This window comes from Callorhinus ursinus, unplaced genomic scaffold (assembly GCF_003265705.2).
Source record: "Callorhinus ursinus isolate GAN/ISIS: 27379988/994484 unplaced genomic scaffold, GSC_fseal_2.0 scaffold2, whole genome shotgun sequence".
NCBI classification, from domain to species: Eukaryota; Metazoa; Chordata; class Mammalia; order Carnivora; family Otariidae; genus Callorhinus; species Callorhinus ursinus.
Window position 1 is genome coordinate 61,573,466 of NW_027397064.1, and position 24,187 is coordinate 61,597,652.

Here is a 24,187-nt window from a genome sequence, read left to right on the forward strand (position 1 = left end):
TGCGGTGCATCTGAGAGGTGGCTCTTCCACTCTAGTCCCACAGGGATGACCTTTACCCCAGCTCTGATAAAAGGCTTATTTTATTTTTCTAAAATGCTTGTGTTTCCTTAGCTCAGAAGGGGATGTGTGTGTGTGTGTGTGTGTGTGTGTGTGTGTGTGTGTGTGTGTTCCGTGTATGGTTCTTTCCAGCTGGCGTTCTTCACAAATGTCACATTTGTCTCCTGTGTCACCTTGAGGCAACTGACGTTCGTGACTAATTATTAAAAAGGCCAGCCTTTTAGTTTATTTTGATGAAAACAAAATCCCAGAGAAGTCTGTTAGATACAATGTAGTTGAGCAGGTGACATGGTGATGTTTGGGGTTTGGTTCACATCCAGAAAGTACAGAGTTTTTGGCATGGTGGCTGGAGGAGCCAGAAGCTCCAAGGTGAACTTCATTGGCTTTACTACCACACTGCGTGTCTCCTCTGAACTAATTCCAGGCCTTTAAACTTAATACCAGACAGCCAGGCCAGGCAGTCACCGGGTTTAGGGAAGGGTCATCTTGGAGCAAAGAACCATGCAATGAACTCCTCTCCAGCAAACATATTTCTTTTTCCTGTAAAATCAAATGGAATCCACTTCAGTTTGGAGGGCGTTGAAATGGGGGGGGTCATTGCGCTCTTTTGTTTGGTGGAGGCAGTAGGTGGTGTGTGGGAGGGGTTTGGCTAGGGATGATGCATATAAAATAGCTCTAGAAATTAAATTTCTTTCAGAATAGGGTTTTATTTTGGTGTAGGCAGTTGCATACCCTGCTGATTCTTCATTGTGAAATCTTCATTAATTGGCATATTAGGTATGGCCAAGTACAAAATCCTGAGTAAAGCAAGCTGAAAACTTGTGAATCAGGTGCATTCCTAGAGCTTCAAAGCAGTGATAAAGGATGGTGCGTGCTAAGGTGAAGACAGCTCCAGGACATATACCAGAGGGGAAGAAATGAAGAAGAGAGCTGAACACCATATCTTCGGGAGAGGAAGAAAGGCAGCAAACCAAGACAGTGTGTTGGCGCCCAGGTGTCGAGGGTCTGAGCAAGCCTACTTTGTAGTCCCCAGCCCATTGTCATCAGTAGGCCGGGCAGGGCTCCTTGCCGAATGATGCTGTGTCACATTCGCTTGGGCCTTCGTTTATGCCATCCGCCTGACTCAGTCCTTGTCTCCTTCTGACCTTTTGAATGTGTATGTTATCTTTTCATTTGTGTTTGTTCTTGTAAAACATCTTCTTTTGCATGCGTCCCCCCCCCCCCCCGCCGAGGTGAAATTCGTATGGCATAAAATTAATCCTTGTAAAGTGAACAATTCAGTTGCATTTAGTATATTGACGCTGTTATGTAACCATCACCTCTATCTAGTTTGAAAACTTCAATCACTCCAGAATGAAACCCCAGACCTACTCAGCAGTCACTCTCCATTCTCCCTTCCCAGCCCCCAGCAACCGCCAACCTGCTTTCAGTTTCTAAGGATTTCCCTATTCTGAATATTTTATATAGATATAAGTATACGGTATGTGACCTTTTGTGTGCATGCATGTATTTTTCAGTGAGCTTCATTGAGGGTTAATTTACATCAGCAGAACGCATACTGTTAGTGGACCTGATGCATGTTTTGTTCTTGTTTGTTTTTGTTTTTTGCATCTTTTTCATTTATTTACTGCAACTGTATTGGGGGGGCCTTTTGTCTAGGGAGGCTGATTTGCCTAGCTGCCTATACACAGCTTCTGAGTGGGAGGCGGGATGTGAATGTAGGTGGACTGACTCCAGAATCCACCAGAATCCATGCTGACCACTATTGTCCACGGCCTCTCAGATCTCTGTACAGTTTCAGAGCCTGCTTTTTCCCAGATAACAGTATACTATTTTCCCACATTGACAAAACGTGGCTATGGGATATTTGTATGTACCATAATTGAATTATTTGGGTGCCTGGGAGGCTCAGTTGGTTAAGCGACTGCCTTCGGCTCGGGTCATGATCCCAGAGTCCTGGGATTGAGTCTCACATCAGGCTTCCGGCTCAGCGGGAAGTCTGCTTCTCCCTCTGACCCTCTCCCCTCTCATGCTGTTTCTCTCTCTCTCTCTCTCTCAAATAAATAAATAAAATCTTTAAAAAAATACTAATTGAATTATTTCCCCATTGATGGCTTTTTAGAGTTTTTTTTTTTTCCTGGTCATGAATCATATCGAAAGGAAGCTTAAGGACCAAAGAAAATTATAAAGTAATATGGATTTACTGTAGAAATATGGCCCGACAGGGAGACTAAGCCAAGAAACACATATAATTCCCTTTAGAGGTAACCTCTGCAAGCATTTTGAACATAGCTTTCCAATCTCTTTTATGTATTTTTTAATAGGGGGAAAAAGAAAGCCCTTTAGGAGAAGGAATGATACTGTAAATGAGATTTTGTCATGGAAAATTTACAATATACTGTGAACATCCTTTTATCTAATTAATAAAGTGAATATTTGCAAAGTGCTTAAAATGCGACGGACTATTTTAAGTGTTTTATTCCATTTCACAGGAATCATGTGAAGTGTGTGGATATTATAGCAAATGAGGACATTTATGTCTGTTTTAAACTTACATGAGTGGTTTTGTGCTCTAGCTCATACTATTTTTTAAAATTTAGAACTATGTTCTTATGATTAATCTATTTAGCCTGCTGTGTTTACCTAGACATTTTTTCCCCTATGGGTTTCCTTATTTTTTCCTCCATCTCTGGGTCCCCACATGCCGCAGTGCAGGGTACATCCCTATACATGTTGTCATAGGCCTATGGGAGATCTTGCTGGAATGTATGTCCAGGAACAGGATATAAGAAGTATGGGAACATATATATACACATATACATATAAGTAGATGTATACATACATATATATATATATTTATGACTAAAGTATTGACAGAAGCAGATTCTTTTCCTGAATAGCTATGCTGGAGTTTACACAACTTTGCTATATGCTTTCTGTGGTTTCAAAAATATGTGTATAAATGCTTAGGGAAAGAACCAGAAGGATATATACCAAACCAACAACACCAGGAACATGTACAAGGGGATCAGGAGGGAGATGAGCCTTATCAGTCATGACTTGATATGTTTTTTTAAGATTGATTGATTGATTTTTAGTAATCTTTACACCCAGCATGGGGCTTGAACTTGAGATGCAGAGTTGCATGCTCTTCCGACTGAGCCAGCCAGGCACCCCACTGATTTGACATAAAGAGAATTGTCTGCATGTGTAACTTGGCATTATAATTTACTGTTTAAAACTACGGTCTGAAAACATGACTTTTAGATAAAGTTTACTATTTTATGCTATGAACCCTTTTGGAATTGTCAGGGTGTGGGATAAAATTAGTCATGGCACATGGAATGAGTTCTTTTGCAACTTGGTGCTTTTTGAAGCATGCTCTAAACAGTTTTCCTAGTAATATCTGTAAGCCTTCTTCATTTAATCCAGGTCCGCCACATCTCAGGTGGCTCAGGGAGGTTAAGTGATTTTCCCAAGGGTGCAGGTTTAAGAGAGTTGGCCAGGTTCCATGTGGAGGAGTGGTTCTGGAGCAGTGGGCCAGAGTGGAAGACTTCTTTCTGAAGCACTTACTGACTGGAAATCAAGGTTGGGAGGAAGGTGGGTGCCATTTTCCTGCAGGTGAGGTGGGGAGGAAACCTTCTCCGAAATGGTAGGTTTCAGTAACTTCCTTGTATAAACACTTAACTGAATGAATGTATTAGTTTGTTCTGTTTACTGAGCACAAGGTATTAAGATTATCTTTGCCTTACAAGCTACTTCTCTCTGTAAAATGAAGGTGTGTGGTCTCTAAGTCAGGCCTCAAACTTCCTTCTTTCACCTCTTCTGAAGTGAGAACAGCAAAGGTTCTGGATGACTGAAGAGATACTTTTTAACTTTTTAAAGGTGCCATTCTTGTTCCTCTTCCTATTCGTTTCAACTGAGATGCCTCATTGTTTCTGCAGAGCCCAAATGGGTAACTGTCAATAAGTCACTTTTTAAATAACTGGGACAGAGTGGGGCTGTTATCTGGGAAGAACCCTCCTATCTCGGGCCCCGTTGCCTTCACCCGCACCGTGACAAGAGTGTACAGTTTGGCTTATAACAGAATCAGTGAGTCTGTGTCTGAATTTTACTTTCAGGACCAGGAGTAAGAGTATTTACACGAATGCCCTGTGCTGAAAGAGGTATTTGCACACAGCTATGGTGCAAGGTTCCCTCATACAGGTTTCCTCCGATGAGCCACTTGGAGACAGAAGACAGGATGTTAATGATGCTTTATGAAGTAGACGTATGTTTACTACTTACACTTAGGTAAAATTAAAAAAAAAAAAACCCAGTACACTGGAGAAAGCATATGAAGGCATTAGATCATAACTTTAAGTCAGGAATTTTCCCACCAGCAAATATTACCAGGAATTCACTGCTTTAGAGATGAAAGGCCCAAAGCATGGTTGAGAAGGCAGAACTTCTGGCTTCTCTGTTGTTCCCAGGGTTGGTGGACTCTGGAAACTCTGGAACAGAAGTGACAATTAAGAACAGGTACACATGTGTGGTAAGTACTTGGTGGATGTGTGCTAGCCAGTGAATCAATACTACTTCCTCTTGACTCCTGTGTTTGAAATGAAGGGTTGTCAGTCTCATATACTTCTTTCGAGCAGGGAAGTTGAGCAATCCTGCCATACTCGGTAATACTCTTAAAATGAAATAGGTGCAATGGGGGAGAGAACAGTCTTGCTTTGCCTTTTGGGTGGACTTTTTTATTGTCTTGGCTGGTGCTTACTAGTACATTTTGTCCTAGTTTATTGAAGGTGTAAGATTTTTAAGTTCAGCTGAAAGGAACTGAAGTTTGTTTCCTCAATGGAATTGGATGGCCACGGGGAAGTTGGGCTAATTAGTTACCTTTCCTTTTTAAACAATCTGCCCACTCATGACTGAAATTTTGTTGAGCGTATTTTTGCCTTATTTCAGAGAAAGGCAAATGGAATAATAATCAAATAGTGTATCATTTTGTATAAATTGTCCTTCAGATAAAAAGAAAATCTTCCCTGGTTTTTTCACAGAAAACAAAAGGGAGATTAAAGATTTTTCTGAGTGTAGATTTTAGATCCATTATTCAAAGTGTGACAGTTTGTTTAACTAGTAGATAGACCAGTGGGATTGTGCATGTGTCTTGCTGTTTCTGTGTAGCCTGTATGATCTGGGAGCTGGTAATGAAATTTGAAATACCTCTAAGCTAGAAATTTGTATGAAACCACAACATATATTTCCTTTCACAGCTGTTCTCTTAGCCTGCATGTGTGGGCCCCTTTCAAGAAGGGGTGGGAAAAAATGGTGGCAATTGACCTTTGAAGTGAACTTCTGATATTTGCATTACAATCCTGTGGGTTTAAGCTTTTAATTTTTACAATTGTGGGTGGTATTTGTGAAGAGTATCAGCTTCTAGTAGGTTCTGGGTAGTCGCGGTCTAATCCTTGCAAAAATATCAGCATACTTACATGTCTCTTTTATCTGCTCTGATGTCTTTAGAGTTGTCAATGCCCTTGCAGCCTGAGTGGGAATTGAGATTTTTTTCAATTATGTTAGTATAGCATAGTAAGGAAAAAGGTAATCTAAGTAGACCCAGAGCTTCATGATTGAGCCTTATTTTTTTTCCAAAATAAATGTTTTTCTCGCGATCTCTCTAGAATTTCCATCATTCTTTTTAAAGTCTAACTTGTTAAAATTCATTTGACTTTGCTTACGATTTTCATCACCGTTAATAAAAATTTATCATACTGCTTCTGTGCAATTTCTTCATTCAGGCCTGGGGATGCAAAGGAGGGGAGCAGAACCTAAGGTTTCTGGAGGTTACCCAAAATGGAAGGGAGGTAGGTTTCTCCGGATTTAGGTGGAACAAGGCGGAGAATTTAAGGTGGACTTTTGGTGCCCGTGGAGGTCCAGTGAGCTTGTTTTCTCAGGTGAGGCAGGGCGGTGGTGTAGTAACGTGTGGTGTAGTAACGTACGGTGTGTGCGGTCACAGACCAGCCCCCAGTCGCAGGGGCTTAACACAGGAGCAGTGCCCTTCGGAGAGCCAGCGCCCCTTCCTGCAGCCGCTCAGGGCTCTGGCCGCTTCAGCGTCGTGGGCCGTGGTCTGTTTGCCGCAGGAGGGGCGGAGCTGCCCTAGCTTTCCTCTGCCTCTGCGGGGGAGCCACGCAGCATTGCTCCCATCTCACTGGCCCGGCCATCCACAAGGCCCTGCCTCTTGCAAGGCAATGCGGCGTGCTTGTGCTGGGGAAGGAGATGGTGGTGTGCCTGTCACTCTTGTGTGATTGCAGACTGGGATCTCAGAGAAGAGACGGGAACCCGAGATGAGGATTTGAGAGGTCTTTATAGTAAAGGAAGCGGTGGAGTAAGTTTCTAAGGGAAAGTATGCACTTAAAGAGGCTTCAGTTTTCTGTCACGGCTTTTCGGCATGTAGCTTTCTTCACAAACCAGGCAGCATGCTGCCATAGAAAAGTATAAGGATGGCTGTTGCCACTAACTATTGCCCCTGTTGGGAAAGTCAGAAAGGTTCTATTGGTGCTGCTGTTAATTTTCACGCTGTGTTGATATTGTCTGCTTCCGAAAATGTCCTTGCACTTGGTCGATTGATCATTTCAGGTTTATGTGATCTCGTGGGTTAGCGTATCCTTAAATCTTGATGACAACAGGATGTCTTGGCCAGAGCTTAGGTGGTGAGGTGTAAAAAATGCTTACTATTTTTTTTTTATCTCCGTAGGATTAGGACACAGTTTAATATGTACTCATGCATATCAAACATTATGAGGACACTGGCTTTCTGTGATCTTTTTTTCCAGAGGTGTTCATTACTTGACGTCGACGTTAGAATGTGTGACCATACTTCTGCTCTACCCAGGCCATCCACAAAGAAGGGACCTCCCGGGTCAGACCAGAAGCTGGTTTTTGTGAATGTGTACTGCCCTGGTTCGTCTCTGATATTGCCTTTCCCACCCCTGCTTTTCTTCTCAATAGTTCTTTCTGTATACTTCTCCCTCCCTGGGTTTTGGGAGTAGTAGGTGGACCTGGATTTGGAGCTTCTCCCTGTGACCAGCTGTTTGACCTTGGGCAAATCACTCTCCACATCTCAGTGACCTTATCTGTAACATGGGGCTACACTGCTGTCTCATGAGAGTCTTAGTGTTTAGTAATGGATGTAAAATACTGCAGTACCTGCTGCATTTTAATTGCTCAATAAATGTTAAGCTATGTTTAGTATTACTGTCATTTCCCATGTTTCAAGGCACATCTTAAATAATTCTTTCATGAAAACTTTTTCTTCATTATTTCACCAGGCAGTGGATACAATTTACAGATCTTTCTCAATTTATGATGGGCTTATATCGCAGTAAACCCATCATAAGTTGAAAATACTAAGTTGAAAATGCATTTAATACACCTAACCTACCAAACATCATAGCTTAGCCTAGCCTTACCCTAAATGTGTTCAGAACACTCACAATAACCTACAGTCAGGAAAAATCAAAACAAAGCCTATTTATAACAAAGCATTAAATACCTCCTGCAATTTATTGAATACTGTACTGAAAGTGAGACACAGAATGGGTGTAAGTGTGTTGGTTGTTTCCCCTCATGATCGCATGGCTGGCCAGGAAGTACAGTGGCCACTGCCCAGCCTCACAAGGGAGTATCCTACTGCGTATCACTAGCCTGGAAAAGATCCAAATTCAAAATTCAAAGTACAGATTCTCCTGAATGCATACTGCTTTTGCAGCATTGTAAGGTTGAAAAATAGTTAAGTGGAACCATTGGAAGTTGGGGACTGTCTACACTCCGTTAAGCTGCCAGAGCACTTGGGATCTCTGCTGACATTTGTATTCTTTTTTGTATGCATACAATCTTGTGCTGAGACTTACCATCCCACAGGGCAGTAGGTATCCTTCACTCATTGCCGTATCTGCTGCCTTGCCTTCATTGTGTGGTGCAAGTAATAGGTGCTTAATTGAGGGTTAAAATGAGTCAAAAAGGAGATACAAGAGGGAAGGGCTCTAATACGTTTATAAAACAGTCTACCTATTTGGGTGAATTCTCCTACATTGGAAAATGTAAGTACTCTTGAAATAGTACTCAGTTACTTCCCCAGTTAGAGTATATAGATAATTCTCACTGTTTATGTAATTGAAACTTTTATGCAAAGGAAAATTAAGTAAGGAAAGAAATGCAAATGGCATAAAAGATTATCAGTAGCAGTTTTTGAGTTCTCAGAGGACAGCTTAATCCAACTTTGGTCATTTATATAGCTGAGAAGGTGGCTTTTACTTCCCTGAGCTCAGCTGCTTGCAAGGCTGACAACTTTCTGACTGGTTTTGAACACGGGAAGTTGTACCGGGTAAGGTAAAAGAGGGGTGTTAAATGAATCTCTCCAGAAGCTGGAATCTGATTGAGTGGGCTTACCTAGAGTTACGCTCATATTGTGGATCCCAACTCATGTTAATGGGGTTGGTTTCCATCTCCTTGGAAGGCATCACAAGGAGCTTGGAGATGTATGTGAGTCCTCTCTTCCCTCCTTCCCTACCTTGGATTGATCACTGTCTCTGAACATTGGATCCACAAATATATCCTTGAGAAAACTCTTGTTTTTTTGATTCCTTTATTCTCTTCTAGAAGTGAGTGGAATGTGAGGTGTCTGTTTTTTAGATCTGTAACTGTAAAATGTTAAAGAATGCAGAGAGACTCTAGTATGCTGAGATAAGTACTCTCATTTTAGAGTTAGGGGTCATGTGGTTTGTTCAAAGTCGGCCACAGAAGCAAGAGTCTCAATCTCATTTCTGCTGCAACACTTACTCATCAGCTGTATCTTTGTGCTTGAGCTGGGAAGTATGTGTTGTGCGGTATGTCTTGGACAAAGAAACATAGGTAGATGTGCCAGCTGTGGACTTTTCTGGAGACTGAAGGGGGCCCTCCTGAGGACACCGTTGTCCGGGGGTGTGCTTTGCGTTGGTGGTAAACCAGATGGATGTTTATGGGACAGGTAGAATTTATACGAATTGAGAGCTTTGACTTGAAAATCTGCTAAAAAGGAACTGAGTGCTCTAAGACAATGAGGAAATGTGTTAATTGTCAAGAGCAGGGCTTATAGGATTGTCTTTGGCTGAGTTAGAAAATCTGCTACTAAGGGAGTTGAACCTGTATATAAAAAACCCACCGTGATAAAACTTTTTATCCATATAATTCTCAAGAGTAAGTAATTTAAATTTGGCTTCAGAGATTTTGTTTTTTTAAACTTTAATGTTATCAAGTAATGTTTAAAATTATAACATAATACATGCTCATTAAAGAAAAATTGGAAAATGTAGGAAAAGCACAAAGAATAAAATAAAAGTCACCCGTAATTCCATCTCCAAAAGAAAAACAGTATTTTGGTGTTTACTGTATATTCACAAAATTGGTATTATATTGTAAATGATGTTTTATAATGTGTTATTTCTGTTAAATATATTATTAATTTTCCCCTTGTCATTACATATTATTCCAACATAAATGCTACAGGGTTATTTAAAAATTGCTTTTGAAGGGATGCCTGGGTGGTGCAGTTGGCTGGACGTCCGACTCTTGGTTTCAGTTCAGGTCATTATCTTAGGGTCATGGGATTGAGCTGCAGCAGGTAGGGCTGGCTCCAGGCTCAGCGCAGGAATCTGCTTAAGACTCTGTTTTTCTCTGTGGCCCCCTACTCCTTGCACGTGTGTGTGTGCTTTCTCTCTCTCAAAAATAAATCTTTAGAAAAATTGCTTTCAACATTGTTCTTATGAAAAATTTTCAAACGTGTGGCAAAGTCAGAAAAATTTACATTGAATACCCATATATCCATTACCTATAGTGTACCATTAACGTCTTACGTACTTGCTTTATCATGTGTCCATCTACCCACCACCTCTATCCATCCATCAGTTCACCTTAGTGATCTTTCCATGCATTTCAGAGTAAACTTCAGTGCAGTATAGTACTTAATTATGTTTGGTTTACACTATTGTTCAAAGACTTTGTATTCCTTGAGCACACACAAAGGAAAGCCTAGAAAACTTGCCAAGAGAATTTCGTTAGATGTAATGAGAAAGCACATCCAGGGATTTAAAATTTGCCTTGGAGCAAAGTATGCATCATTAGCATCTGAAATGGCAAATAAAGAACCAGGAAGAATAATCTCCTTCTCTCTCCTCTCCTTTTATGCCTAATTCAGATTTCAGTATCCGACAGGGCAAATCTTTAGAAGGGCTAACGCTTGTGTCTCGTTTGTTGATCTGCACGCTTAGATGCTTGGAAAATAGTGAATGGTGGAGTGGCTCACTGGTGGGCAGAGCGCTGCAGTATGGTTTCTGCCAGCCGCCAGGTGGGGTGCCTGACTCCAAGCTGCCCTCCGGACCCAGGATCCTGCTTTTCCTGCCTCTTCCACCTCGGGTTCCCAGGGCAGGAGATTGGGGCCCTCTTGTTTCTGCTCTGGATAGATTTCCTGCCCGCTTCCCTGGCCTTCCTCTCTGAGTGACAGGTTCTTTCTTTTGTTTCGGTGATGGTGGTGAAATGTTGAGGGGCCAGTGCGGGACCACCTTGGCAGGCCCAGAAGACACCTCCTGTTTGCATGTCTTCAGCTCCCACTTTTAAAGTTGCCTTGAACTGTATGCCCCAAGGTGCACGGCCAGGTGTGGTGACCTTGCTTTGTGTAAGTTCCTGTCACAGCACCTTGTATATTTCGGCAGTGCTTGCTGATCGACACGTGGGTCGTCCCCGTCAGAAGTCCCGGAGCTCCTCCAGTTGTTCTGCTGCGCAAACACGCGGTGCCTCTCACAAGCATTTCCGGAACACACATTGGTTCTCCAAATCTTATAACCTTTTCTTTGTTTTCAAGCGGCTGCAGGCCTCGAAGAGAGAGGAGACTCTGTGTTTCTCCCCACTCTTTCCGTGGTTCATGTTCCAGAGTGTTCAGTTTCGGCGTCACGTCAACACCATCCAACACGATAAGAAGCCTCCGCTCTGACATTGGTGGCCGCTCTGAAGGGTCCTTTCTCATAAACGCAGCCTTGGCTAGAATGCCTTCCTAGGAGGAGCCCTGGTTTTACGTAACTGGGTGCCCGGAGACAAACTGATTCCCTTTCCCGTCTTTTGTCTCCCATTTCTTCCTTTTTGTTGTTTTCCTGAGGGCAGCCAATCCTTCGGTTTCTGGGTAATTTGGGTTCCTGGATTTTTCCCTCAGGCGGTTTCAGTTCTCTGGGTTGGCCACGACCTTGATCCTTGGAAAGGACATCCGGCGTCTTCCCCACCTCTCTTCTCTCTCTCCCCTCTTTCAGGTGGAACCCCCTCTGACTCAAAATCTCTTAGTAAGGGAGACTTTGACCTTCTCTTCCTGCACCCTCTGGGACATCTGTCAATATCTCAAGTTTGAGAAACCCTGCCCTAGATATAAAGATGGTTTTTGTTTTGTTTTGTTTTGTTTTTTGGTAAATCTTCCCATCCATGGCATTAGATAACCTCCATGCCCTTATTATACTGTTCCCCATCAGAAAGTTCATCTGCTCATCTAACCTAAGTCCCTTCTGCTTCAGTTAGTTGCTCTGAAAGTGGAGATGAAAAGTGTGTGCTCATTCACCATCTTCTGCATATGGTCGTATTCTATCAGCCTAATCTCAGTTAGCTGTTTCAATTGTCTTACAGCCCTGATTCTCTCTTTTTAATCTCCAGATGTTTTCCAAAATTTTTATGTATTCTGTCTGTTAAATTGTAGTAAACCAATCTAGAGAGAGCATTCTAGCAGTTTGGACACTGCTGCATATGATGGAAGCGGTTATCTTTGGGGTGGAATTTTGGCGGGGGAGGGGGAGAGCATCATGACTTACTGTGTAAATGACCAGCAGGAGAACCAAGAAAACAGTCAGTTACTTTCCCTGCTTATCAGAGGGAGTCATGTGAAGGAAGACTTTTCCACGTCAGAAGACACCTGGATACAAATCTTTACTCTGCCACTTATGAAAAGTTTGACCTTGGGTCTTTGTTTCTTCAGGCATAAAATGGGCATGAAATACTTCATAGGGTTGTTCGGAGTAAAAGGGATTAGGACTATGTCTGTTCGAGCGATCATTAGCACTTGTGAGGAAATAGAGGAACTCGGTGATTTAATTTGCAGTCGCCATGATTTGCATTGGAGAAGATAGTCAAAACTTTGGGAGGTCTACAGAGGTAGTTTGAAGTTGATGATGGTTTTCCAACCTCATTGTGCAGAAGAATTCCCAGGGAGCCTGTTAAAGCATGTGGGTCCTCAAGCTACAACGCAGAGACTGTATTTGGGAAGTTTGACCAAATCCCAGCATTTTTCTTTTTCACAGTAACTCAGATGGTTCTGATACAGGCGCTCCGTAGGTAACACTTGCAGAAGTCCTGACCTTAGGGGAAAAGCTCTCAGTTTTTCCCTATTGAGAATGATATTTGCTGTGGGCTTTTCATGTATGGTTTTTATGATATTGAGGTATGTTCCCTCTATCCCTACGCTGTGAAGAGTTTTAACAGACACATGAAAAAATGCTCAACATCACTCAGCATCAGGGAAATACAAATCAAAACCACAATGAGATACCACCTCACACCAGTCAGAATGGCTAAAATTAACAAGTCAGGAAACTACAGATGTTGGCGAGGTTGTGGAGAAAGGGGAACCCTCCTACACTGTTGGTGGGAATGTAAGCTGGGGCAACCACTCTGGAAAACAGTATGGAAATTCCTCAAAAAGTTGAAAATAGAGCTACCCTATGACCCAGCAATTGTACTACTGGGTGTTTTTCCCCAAAGATACAAATGTAGTGATCCAAAGGGGTACCTGCACCCCAATGTTTATAGTAGCAATTTCCACAACAGCCAAACTATGGAAAGAGCCCAGATGTCCCCTGACAGATGAATGGATAAAGAAGATGTGGTGTATATATATATATGTATATACACACACACACACAATGGAGTATTACTCAACCACCAAAAAATGAAATCTTACCATTTGCAATGACGTGGTTGGAACTAGAGGGTATTAATGCTAAGCGAAATAATCAGAGAAAAACAAGTATCATATGATCTCTCTGATATGTGGAATTTAAGAAACAAAACAGGATCACAGGGGAAGAGAAGAAAAAATAAGACGAAATCAGAGAGAACAAACCATGATAAACTCTTAATCACAGGAAACAAACTGAGAGTTGCTGGAGGGGAGAGGGTAGGGCGATGGGGTAACTGGGTGATGGACATTGGGGAGGGCACTTGATGTAATGAGCAGTGGTTTTAAATATGACTGATGAATCATTGACCTCTACCTCTGAAACCCATAATATATTATATGTTAAGTAATTGAATGTAAATTTAAGAAAATTAAAAATTAAAAAACAAACAAGCCCCAAAACCAAAAACACTTGCAGAAATCCTGGCTGTGTGGCTACTGGGTGAGCATGAAGAAGGGACCTCATTCTCCTCATGATGCCTCCTCTCCAGTTGTTTTCTGTTTCTTTGGGGCCATTGACAGAGAATAATCTGTTAGAGCTGTTTGAAGCAGGACAAAACTGTTCTTTGTTCTTGCTTTAATGGCAACTAGAGATATCTTTTTATTGGATGGTCTCCTTGAACATTATTTTGATTCAGAGTCCTAAGTCTTTTGGGAACCAATTCAGGAACCCAGGCTGGGAAAATCTCCTTGTTCATTGGCTGATGGAATTGTGATTTGGGGTAGGAAAGGAGTGGGTTGGAGGGAGGTGGTGTTTATTCTCAGTGGGGGTTTTAGGAGGCTTTGGGGAAAAAGAAGTGAAATGTGCATGGGATTTCTCCTAGCCTCAAATTGCATTCCTTTAGGAATGGGATAAAAGTGACCAGATTCCATCCACTTGCAAATTATTTGTGTCTGGTTTCTCTCTTCTTTCATTGATTTGGGCCTGGTGATCTAGAATATTGACTGTACTAGTATTTTAAAGAGTTTCTTTTTGCAACTCTTTCAAAGGTTGGAGGGTGGGAGACTGGCTTGCTGAGTTGACCTGTGATGACCAGAGCTTGCTAACTCCTGAAGTGAATGTTTGTCATTTCTTGACTTAAGGACAAAATAAATGTCCCAGGTTTGCCCAGAAATACATTTCAGTGCCTCTCCTGTGCTGCGGTGCTGGGTCTGCATGTGGTCTTAGAGAAATCTCTTTCTGCGGGGTATGTTTTACCTACACTTTTCCATGAGGCACAGCATCTCACGGCTAGCTTAAGCTTTGGCCTCTGTGGTGTGGGCTGCGAATCCAAAATATTTAAAAAGAAAATCTTGGAAGGAATTTCCGTCATTTACTTAATAAATGAAAGTGTGAGGTAGAAATTAAAAGTCAAGTGGGGAGTGTTGTCGGAAAATGTAAACCATGTGAGACGTGCCTTTAAAAAGTTTTAACTCCTTGTTCCTATTCGTCCCCCCTCCCCAACTCCTCCTGTCATCCTGTCAGATGAATTTATTGAGTTGGAGACTGTGACTGTGAATCTTACATCAAAAGCATACAGTGCAGGGGCGCCTGGGTGGCTCGGTCGTTAAGCATCTGCCTTCGGCTCAGGTCATGATCCCAAGGTCCTGGGATCGAGCCCCACATCGGGCTCCCTGCTCAGCGGGAAGCCTGCTTCTCCCTCCCCCACTCCCCCTGCTTGTGTTCCCTCTCTCGCTGTGTCTCTCTCTGTCAAATAAATAAATAAAATCTTAAAAAAAAAAAGCGTATAGTGCAAAGAGTCAGGTTGTTCTGGGCTGGTATCAGTCCCACATAGAAGATGTTTGTTAACACCTCTTGGTCTCCCTGAGCTACAGAAGATGATTGTTCTGTCTGATAACATTAGGTCCCTGAGCACACAGCAAGTAGACATTTCTGTGGATTTCAGCATCATAAAACCAAGTAGAGAAAATATGATTATTTATAAACTGATACAGAAATACAAGGTTAATGTTTACTGGTTAAATGGTAGTAGAAGATGAGAAAGAATTTGCTTAACTGGATGGATTTTTTTTTAAAGATTTTATTTATTTGAGAGAGAGCGAGAGAGCACGAGGAGGGGAGAGGGTCAGAGGGAGAAGCAGATTCCCCGCTGAGCCGAGAGCCTACCATGGTCCCCATCCAGGGACTCCAGGATCATGACCTGAGGCAAAGGCAGATGCTTAACCGACTGAGCCACCCAGGTGCCCCAAGAATGTTTTTTTTTTAAATTCTAATTTTAACTTGTGGTATCCTTTAAATACATTTGTTTCAGAGTTGAGGATAAGATGGTAGTTGGGGATGCTGTGTCCTGTAGATTTCAGGTGTGCTGAGCTCTGAGACTAGTAGCATAACATTTAATATTTCCATGGATTGCTTTTTTTTCTGTTTAACCAGTCATAGCCTTTCCCACTCCTTAAATATTTTGACACAGTTTTTGATACATAGATTAAAAAAACTCAGGAAAATGTTACTTTAAAGATCCAGAGCGAAACTAAGGTGAATGGAAAACAACGTTATTTCACTGGCCCTGTTCAGTCATTTTGTTTCTTGCTGGAGAATATGAGGAATTGTAATGCAGGTCAGATACTATCGTGAAACATAATATGACATCCAGATACTCTCGTAGCCCAAACATTTCTTTTTTTTTTTTTATTTAATTTATTTATTCACGAGAGACAGAGGGAGAGAGAGAGAGAAGCAGGCTCCCAAGGAGCAGGGAGCCCGATGCGGGACTCGATCCCAGGACCCTGGGATCATGACCTGAGCCGAAGGCAGACGCTTAACCATCTGAGCCACCCAGGCGCCCGTAGCCCAAACATTTCTAAGACCTTGCTGACAGCTTAATTATTCCAAGCAGTATTGGATATGGCTGAATACCCGTTGTCCAAAGAATCTGGAAGTCCTTTTGGAGGTTTTGTTCAATGTAAGTCCTGGCAGAAGATGTGAGAGTCTGCATTGACATAAAAAATACAGGGAATCATCATGGAATTCCTTAAAGCGGTGCCTTTTCACCAGTGACTTTGAAATATGGTAGAGTTTGCAAAGCTGAACAGCTTCCGTAGTGTTCCAGGTTAAGGGGACCCATGATGGGATCTTACCTGTAGATAGCCATCTCTTGTTCTCCTGCAGACATTCTCCTGAAATGGTTGGACTCACAAGTTAAGGACAGTGAGTAAAATACATGGAAAAGGTGACATTCTGGTGTCCAAGGCATTTGCGAATCTTCACAGAGAGGCTGGGACTGGCTTCCTTTTAAAGCTGAGAACGAACTTCAGTGGTGTCAGCCTTGTGTCTGCTGCATGGCATAACCCTTGAAGTGTCAGGGTCTCAGGGATGCACAAAATACTTTTGGAAGCTAAAGCCCCTCACGCTCCCCTTGTCCCTCTGCTACTTTTAGCATCGCCTAAAATACGAAGAATCGGAATGCAGCTGGGAAAATGGCAACTGGGTAGTGTAGCATATGACACTTTGTAGCCATGCCTCGAGGGGTTCGGAAGCCTTAAAGGAAAGGCACCTTTAGAATACAGGATGAATCTCTCTATGACATTTATTTGTGTTATATATTTATAGGGTTCTAAATTACCCACACATGTTTACATACAGGGAGCTATTTCGTTGTGGAACTATACTTAAAGCGTTCAGAGTTGTCTCTTGTGGTGTCTCATCTGCGGACTCTTACCTGATGAAGGCTAAGACTTTGGCCAAATCACAGTGCAGGGAAGGTGATGGTCCTCGAAGTCCGTATTCCGTTCGATCACTGAAAAAAAAATCAGTGCACACTCTCTGGTGCAGGTGCAGCCAATTTCCTGTTGTGCTTTGTGAGTTCTTCTAGTAGCCTAGGTAAATAATCCCGAATGAAATTGATGTATTTCCTTTTACTCACTGGGGTTTGGCTAATCGACAGACAAATGATTTTATAAGCAATTTAATGAGTTCCTGAATACAGCAACTTTTTAATTAGAGACTTGAAGCTTCTGCATTTGGCATTGTTTTAGCTTTTATTTGCGATGAAGATGGGTTATCCGTTTGACATTATTTTATAAAACCCTGAGAAAGGAGGATTCATGTGTCTCATCCTAAGGTTAAAGGCAAGAGTTTATGGTTCAATAACATGTTGGGGTATTGTGTTGCAACCAGTGTAATTATAAACATATTTTAGAAACATGAAAAATTTTTACAATCTAATTCACCATGCAAACAGCAGAACATGGAGCCATAATTACCATGACTATATTATGTGAGTGTATATGCGTGTGGGTATGAATAAGGATTAGAATGTTATACACAATCCTGAAAATAGTTGTGTTTGGGTAGTGGGTTTTATTTATTTATTTATTTATTTTTAAAGATTTTATTTATTTGAGAGAGAGAGAATGAGAGACAGAGAGCACGAGAGGGAAGAGGGTCAGAGGGAGAAGCAGACTCCCCGCTGAGCAGGGAGCCCGATGCGGGACTCGATCCCGGGACTCCGGGATCATGACCTGAGCCGAAGGCAGTCGCTTAACCGACTGAGCCACCCAGGTGCCCCGGGTAATGGGTTTTAAAAAATTTATTCAGAACACTCTTTGTCATTGCTGCTTACCATGGCTTAATTTTAAGGAAGGGAGGAAAAAAGCTTTCATTGGACTGGTTATTTATTTCTTCTGAGCCTCCAAAAGAAAAAGAGTGGGATGAACAAAAAAGAATGCCTCCAAATACCAAATATTTATATTTCGGTTTTTGGTTTTAAAACATGTTTCTTCATGAGGCAGTACACACACATATTCATTTGTAGGAAATGACTGAACAATTCTCTCTTCCCTGAGAACATCTCTTGAACGTGCGGAAGCACACCCCCTGCTCTTACTTGCCTCTCCAGTAAGTAAGCATAGTTTCCACGTTCCCGGCCCCTGCATCCTCACCCTTCCTGTTCTTGACTTAGGAGGTTGGTTGAACAAATGCATGGTAGCTCAAGCTTTTTGGAAAGGGTGAAGGTGAAGAGAGAATCAAGCGTCTTTGTTATAAAATGCAGTGATGATTATAGTGGAGGCGATCGTGCATTTAGTTTTATTACCCAAATGCCCCCACGCCACCCTTAGTTAACGTCCAGTCAATTAGCAAATCCCGCGGCTCTACCTCCAAATATATCCCGAATCCAGCCACTTTTCTCCCTCCCTCTTCAGTCACCCTAGCTTTGGCCATCATGAATTTGCGCCTGCCCATCTTTGGCACCTCCCTAACCAGTCACGCTGCATCTGCTCTTGCTCCACATTTTAACTTTGTGCCCACAGTGCAGCTGGAGTGAGCAGCATACAATGTGAGTCAATAGCTCTCGTCAGAATTCTCCAAAGCACTTATTTTGGCTGACAGGGCTCTCTCTGTGTGTTCATTCCTCTGCCTACCTGTCCGACCATCTCTTTTTCCACCTACCCTCTGTATCAACAAGCTCCAGCCACACTACCCTTGTCTCTGTCCCTCAAGCTCTCTAAACTCATTTCTGCCTCAGGCCCTTTGCATGTGCTGCCTCTCTTCTTGGGATGTTCCTCCCCACAGATCTTTGTGGCTCCTTCAGTTGAGCCCAGAAGTCACCACCTCAGAGAGGCCTGCCTCCCTGACCATCATAGCTAAAGTGATCTTCCCACAACTTGATGTATCTGTCTTGTCATAGCACTTATCACAAAATCAAATTCTCATTCATGATTTTTAAAGAAATCTATGGCTGTCATCCCAATTAAAATGTGAACTCTTGGAGGGCACACACTTTTTCCTCTCTGCCTCCTTCCCAGCACCTTAAATACTGCCTGACATTCTTAGAAGCTCAGTAAAGTCTTTGAATAAATAAACAAGCACATAACCTTTGTCATATGATTGTATGAACTGTAAATTGAAGTTTGTTTTCAACTTTGAGATGCTCTTATTCTGTGTGTGTTGAAGGCATTACTACAGTGATTGTACATGATAGATCACATGCTTTTGGTTGGTCCTTCCCAATCCATCCTCATTACTGGTGGTGTAGTTGTTACACCTATCTGTCCATTTTGGTCTCCCAACTGGGACTGGATTGGCTGAAGGAACAAAGCAGAGCTAATTGACACACGAGAAGGTTGACTCTGAAACCGGGGCATTTTCAGGATTTGGGTCCATACAGTATAGCTGGTAGACCAGCAGCTTGGAGCCTGGACCTGAGGGCCTGGCCAACAGGTTTTCATTAAATTATGTGTAGGAGGGGTCTTCTTGGCAATGAACAGAGCACATTGAGAGTGGAGGTGACTGCCTTCTGAGAGCTTGGAGTTCAAGGTAGAAGCCCTGGTTAACCAGAAACTGACAGCAAATACATAAAACTGAACACTTCTATCATTTGATGAGTAAATGAAACAGAAAGGAGATCAAGGATCTCTCTCTTAAAAGATCGGTTTAACAAGTACTTACCAATCAAATCAGCCTAGCTATTAAAACAAGAGGTGTTGAATGAGTGACTCCACGTCATATTGCTCCTCAATGCAGCCCTTCATAGAACACATGTCTGCTGCCAGTTAGAGATGAGGTCACAGAGCTGGGGACCTAGGCCTCATGCCACAAGAAGGGAGTTTCAGGTAACGAAATTACTATTTGTAATAATTCTTTTTCTTGAAATGCCATACAAGGTAACCTGTGTATGTTGAATTTAGACATCGTATTGCTGTTATAAAGTTTAATTGTTTAATGTGTGTTGAATAAAAGCATTTACGGTGATCTGGCTGTTCACTTTTGTTTACTGTGTACTCTTCGTTACCCATAATATTTGAGGAATCCTGTTTTCTGGATTGATGGAATAAATTTCCAGGTAACTGGAGCCCAAGTTAATTTAAGCCACAGTTACTGGAGATAATTTTGAAGTTAAATTACACTTCGTCTCCTGAGGCAGGAAAGTAGAGTTGGCCTCATCTTTCATTTGTAGCCAGTTTCTGAAAAGGTACGGAAAAATCAAGTAATAAATGTTAAGGGGAAGAGTGTTGAATCTTCATTTTGAAGAGCTAAATACACATAAAATTACCAAATGTGGTTCCCTGTAGAGGGATTTGCTCCCTCTGGACTCCTGCAGACCGGGTGACCCCTTCCCCTAGCTGTTCGTTGCCTCTTCTCCCAGACTCCCCAGGTATCTGCTTCCCCATGACCCCATGGCTCATGCTGCCCTCCCCAGTCCACTGTTGGGGTTGAGGAGGGGTGGGTCAGGAGGTTTCTGAACACTCTGCTCCTTTGTTAAGAGGTGGGCACCTGGAACCTCTGTGGGTGATTTGGGTTAGCTACCTCCCCTGTGCTCTAGCAATTCAAAGTTTGGTCCATGGACCAGCTGTATTGTATCACCTGGGAGCCCCCAACCCAGACCCACCGAGTCAGCATCTGCATATTCCTGGGATACCCAGGCGACCCCTTGCGTTATCTGCACATTTTCCAATTCCCCCATAGTCCTCTAACATTTTGGCCCCTAGCCTCAAGACCACGGGAAGGAGAGTTCTCCTGACATTCTGCCAGGCTCCCTGGATGGCACCCGGAGATGTTGCAGGTGCTTCCGTGCGGGCGACCTCGGGGTGGGGCTGGTGGAAGCAGGGGTTGACAGCATGCTGCTACTTTCAGGAGGCCCCTAGTGGGGCGAAGTGCCCTTTGTGGGGTACTTCTTCGCCGCCTTTCTCACTCCACTGCGCCCTGGACCTGCTCAGATTGCTGAGGCGCTGCTTTCCACCACACCGGACCTTTGCAGTCCTATAACTAGCACTCCTTTGTACCTCTTCTTTTCTGCTAGAGTTTCAGACTGTGGCATCATCCCTCTGCCCCTGGATGAAGAGTGTGTCGAGAGAGAGGGGCAGGAAGCCCTCTGTCCTTTAGGGTTGTCCCTTACCTCCTGTTGTGTGATGTTACTTGGGGGAGAACCTCAGGTTGCCAGGGGAGGCCAGCTAGGCAGGAGTGGGATCATGAGTAAAATCAAATCAGATGGAGAGGTAGGGAGGGGTGGGTGGCATTAACGTGAGTGGACTTTTTTTTCCCCTCTGTCCTCGAGCTAGGAGAATTGTTTTAGTTACTTGCTGCTTCATGGATGTGGTAGCCAAGGATAATTACCAGAGCAGTGGGTCTTGAAGGTGAATCATTTCCCTGCATAATTTTCTGTACACCCAATCACTGTTGTATAAAAATTAGTTGTCATTGCTGGCTACCAGAAGTAGGGTTGGGAGAAGTGGACTTAATTTCACAGGAAACTGAGAAGTGGAACTCGGGCAGGTGGGGGCAGAGGTGATCCCGGGGGAGGGGGATAAACAAGCTTTTTGTTTGTTTGTTTAGAAACTTATAGTAGACCTCGTTGGGGTTTCTATCCAGGTGTGTGGGATAATCATACTGTTGATAATATTAATGCAGTCAAAACATAATTAACGACTTACGTGCCAGCCATGTTCATTTATATTGCTATATTTGTATTATCTTATGTGATATTTACAGCCATCCGTGAGGTAGCTATGGTTGTCACTCCCTTTTTTATAGTTAAGGAAACTGAGGCATAGATGGCCAGAGCAAACTTGCCCAAGGTCACATTGCTGGTAGGGCTGCCTGGCCCTAGACCCCCCGCTCATAACTACCATGTGACCAAAAGGAAGTAGAATGGGGCTGGGCTGGGGTTGTAAGGATAGAATGAACATTGTGGGAGTATTAGATATTAAAAGGGGCCATTTTAGGAATTGTGTTTGAAAACAGAGTGAGTGAGGATGAAAAGAACGAGGCTGGCCCTTGCTAGGCGGAGCCCGGAAGAGGCACCAGTCTCTTGTTGGGCTGTTGGACATCCTGTTCCCTTGGCTCCTTATTAAGTGGCTGTCTCTAGGCACCAGATAGACCTTTCTAGACTGGCTTGTGTATTGGGCTGTTCGTCTGCAAACCACGTTCCTCCTTCTGTGTGCTGTTTTCCGGTTAAGCTCTGGACTAGGGGCTGCTAGAGGGCTTCTGGGAGGCTGGAGGAGGCAGAAGGGACACGATTCATTCCATTTGCTTGCTGTGCTTGTCAGCCTCATTCCAGAAAGGGCCCTTCAGTCTGCTAGCGGGCACTGGTTCCCGTCTCCAGCTCCTTGCGGCATCCAGAACCAGCCTCCTGGTGCCCCTCAGAGAATCCATCGCCTGGCCACCCTCAGAAGTTTGCGTCCCAGCCCCACGTGAGCCCTCACGGAGGGTCCCGAGGTGGCAACGCCTGCTCCTCAAGAGGTCTGCTCCCAGCTCTGTGGGGCCCCTCCTCTCAACTGTTAGATTCCCATAACCCGAGCTCCTCTCTTTGACTCCCCGTTCCCCGCCCCAGGGGTGGGAGCTGCTTCCCACAGTTCCGCTCTATTGCTTAGTCTTTTCAGCTCTCTGATACTTGTTGAACTGCTTCTTTATATCACGTGATATCTGTTGTAGCACCTAGTGTTGTTTTCTATTTTCCTAACTGTCTCCTAACTGATAAATCTTCCTGTGTCCTGGCAGGGGAAGGGCGAGGCAAGCTGAGACCCAGAAACCATGGTTTTCAAACTTGAGAGAAGAGGGGGATCGCTGGAGAGGCTTATTAAAAATACACATATCACTGGGGCGCCTGGGTGGCTCAGTCGGTTGAGTATCCGACTCTTGATTTTGGCTCGGGTCACGATCCTCGGGTTTGTGAGATGGAGCCCTGAGTTGGGCTCCGCACTGAGTGGGGCTCCTCAGTGAGTACGAAACCTGCTTAAGATTCTCTCTCTCTCTCTCTCTGCCCCTCCCCTCTGCTCAAGCTCGTGCTCTCGCTCTAAAAAAAAAAACAAAAAAACAACAAAAAACAAAAAAACCCCACATATCAGGCACCACTTTTAGTAATTCTGATTCAATAGGTTGGGTATGGGCTCAATAACCTGTTTTTGAAACAGACATTGTAGGCGCTTCTGATGTTGTTATTCTGTCTCAGAGGCTCTGAGAAAATCCACCCCAATCCAGGGCCTTCTCATGGGGCTGTTTGTTAGGTCTGGGCTTGTTGTCCTGGGGCTTAGAAACAAACCTTACTTATTTTTGTTTTTATAGGATGGGTGCTTTGGATATGCTTATCTTTGTTCCAAGGCCACCAAGGGTGTACATTGCCCGTGGAGGCTGAACATCAGCCCTCGTTCAGCCCAATGAACTATGATGCAATTAACTGGGTGAAAGGAGGTTTTCCCCCTAATTGTGCACCATCCACTTGTCAGGCCTTGCACATCCAGGTTTGTGTCCGTTCAGAGAGAGAGATACCTTTCTCTTATTCATACAAAGGCAAACATGCATGTAGCTGAGCTGGGATGAATGGGACTGACCTTGGAGTAGAGATTGGTTCTTCGTTTTGTATTTGTAGCCTTTCCCATTTCCAGGTGGCTTAAGGTTGGAGCAGTGAAGATGAGAGACGCCATGTTGGAACACCCTGTTAGAACCAGGACACTTGTGTCTTTTGGCCTTCGCCAGTGGATGTGTTTATCTGTATGACTAGCAATGGACATTCCTCTGTGGAATGTTGGCTTCTGTTTGGTTGATTTAATCAGTAGAATGAGTAGGTTTTGCTGGGAGGGGTTGAACTGCCCCCTTGGAGCAGAACAGGAAGTTTTTCAGTCCTGCCAGATCATGGGGCTTTGAGTGTGCAGGGGGCAAGAACTTGAACTCGACCTTTAAATGAATCTAAAAATCAAATTTGCTCTGTAGGAATGTGTCCCTCCTGCCTTCCAGGGGCTGACGCAGTGGTTCCTGAGATGGATTTGGAGGGCTGCTGAGGGCTCCTGTCACCTCTCCACGTTGTTAGGTGTTTGATGTCACTACTTTATACTCCAGGGGAGTCATCAAAGTCGCTACTATATTAGCCTGCCTCATTTCACGTGGCTCCTACATGCTGAGCCGTGGCCAGGGGATTTAATTTTTTAAAACTGAGGTTCCCTCCCCATTCTGGTGGAACACTGCTCTTTAGTATGAGCTTTCCTGTGACATTTGACTCTAAAATTGAAACAGATGTTCTGCAGATCAGAAATGCCTTCAGGCAGGTAGCCTCCCTAGGCCTGTTCTTAGAGTTAATTGCCACATACACCGACTGCCTACTTAAAACACACAGGACAGGCAGGTCAGAGATAACATATTGAGTAAAATTGCTCTTCCTCCTTCCTTCTAGATTATATAGTCGGCCAGGGCCC

At 43.5% G+C, this 24,187-nt stretch overlaps 1 protein-coding gene across 3 annotated transcripts in view; it reads left to right on the plus strand.

Moving 5' to 3' along the window:
• STK39 (serine/threonine kinase 39) overlaps positions 1-24,187 on the plus strand; it is a 296,558-nt gene that overhangs the window by 28,161 nt on the left and 244,210 nt on the right. The window contains exon 1 of one of the 3 annotated variants that reach the window (XM_073882927.1): positions 6,409-6,427. The exons of the other annotated variants lie outside the window; for them this stretch is intronic. The gene's annotated coding sequence lies outside the window, so the exon portion shown is untranslated. Of the gene's footprint in view, positions 1-6,408; positions 6,428-24,187 lie in introns of those variants that run through there. 3 annotated transcript variants of the gene reach the window in all.